The 1,611-nt window shown below is 35.8% G+C and overlaps 1 pseudogene; it reads right to left on the bottom strand.

Annotated features, from left to right (window-relative positions):
- Window positions 1–584: 584 nt before the first annotated feature.
- LOC131775885 (uncharacterized) lies at window positions 585–1,220 on the bottom strand (annotated as a pseudogene).
- Between the last annotated feature and the right edge of the window lie 391 nt (window positions 1,221–1,611).

The following is a 1,611-nucleotide window of genomic DNA, read 5'->3' as shown; positions in this document are numbered from 1 at the left end:
AAAGTCGACTAAATATGCAAGCTGTACCTCTAGCCAGTAGTATTTTTGAAGCCTCTTAAGATCCTACCAGCTAGTGGTACAAGACTGTAGTCTTTGTGAATGTTTAAGTCCACCCTCCCCACCCCCCTTGTTTGAATATCGGAGTATGCGTGTTGCGATGTTAATAATTAAAACAACGTGTTGGATTCCCTTCAAAGGTGTTGTTTACTGTTTGTGTTAAATCCGTTAATACACTACAAAGACCAAATGAAAAAAAAGTAAATGTAGACCTATTCTTGATTGTGAAAAGTGATTCAAAAGAGTGTAAGACTAATTTGGAGTGCAGAAAAATAAATTGTGAAGCAAACCATAATAAAAATAGGCAAACACGACTGATCTTGTGTGGTGCCGTCATGGACGAAGTCAAGCGAGAGGTACGTATTTATTTATTTAACTTTATTTATACACGGATAAAACATCAGGACTTAAAGTAATTACTAAAATTGCATTAATTACATTATTAAGATACTAATCTACTACTAATTAAATCTAATAACAGCAAAATAAAAAACAATAAACAATGATGAAGTGCCTGCTTTCCATGAATGCTGTGTGATTAATTAACTTATTTGTTATCAAAAAGGAAACCCCTGCAGCCGGATTTAAAACTAGCAATAGTTTGTGCTTGCCACAGATTGGTAGGTAAGCTGTTCCACATCACCGCACCATTATAGCTGAAACTGTTTTTTAGAAAATTGGTGCGGGGGAGTGGAACAACTACTTTGCCTTCACAATTCCTAAGAGAATAGGCAGATATTGCTCTCTTTGGAGATTAAGTTTTTGCCAGCCTAGTCTAAAAAAGAGATCATCCGCATTGGCATCATATGAAGAAGAGGTCAAAGACGCGCAGCGCAATTCTGTAGTTTTTGTCGTTGAATGGAAAGAGATTTATTGCAATTCCCCCATACGACACTACGGTAACCGAAATAAGGTTGAACTAAGGCATTATAGATGCATTGGAGCGTTTCAAAAGGAACAAAAGATCTGCTTCTTTTCAAGATGCCAGTGCAGGAGGCAATTTTTTTAGAAATATGTTCGATAGGTACGTTCCAAGTTAAGTTTTCATCTATATATATTCCAAGAGGTTTCGTAAATTCTATTTATTTTATAGAATTACTGTCAATAATAAAAGACGGGAGTCTATTAAAAGTATTTAACCTTTGCCTTGAACCAATCAACATAAACTTAGTCTTTGACTTATTAAGAGTGATTTTATTTGCCGATAACCATTCAGTAATTTTAGTTAGATCATCGTTCATATTTTCCTCCACATAGGCAACATCGTTACTGGCAAAGGTCAAATGAAAATCATCTGCATATATTCTGGGATGTGAGTTAACAAGACAGTTCGGTAGATCATTTATATAGAGTATAAAGAGGAGAAGTCTAAGTATTGTACCTTGAGGGATACCACAAGTTAGAGGTTGACAATCTGAGAGAGAGCCATTTACAAAGCATTTCTGCGTACGATTGTTCAAGTAAGACAGTCAGCCGAGTTGCTTCTGACACCATAGGCTTTTAATTTAGATAGCAACGTAGAGTGATCAAGGTGTCAAAAGCTTTCTTCAGATC

Source organism: Pocillopora verrucosa, chromosome 6, assembly GCF_036669915.1.
Source record: "Pocillopora verrucosa isolate sample1 chromosome 6, ASM3666991v2, whole genome shotgun sequence".
Taxonomy (NCBI): Eukaryota; Metazoa; Cnidaria; class Anthozoa; order Scleractinia; family Pocilloporidae; genus Pocillopora; species Pocillopora verrucosa.
This window is presented reverse-complemented; position numbering and strand designations above follow the sequence as displayed.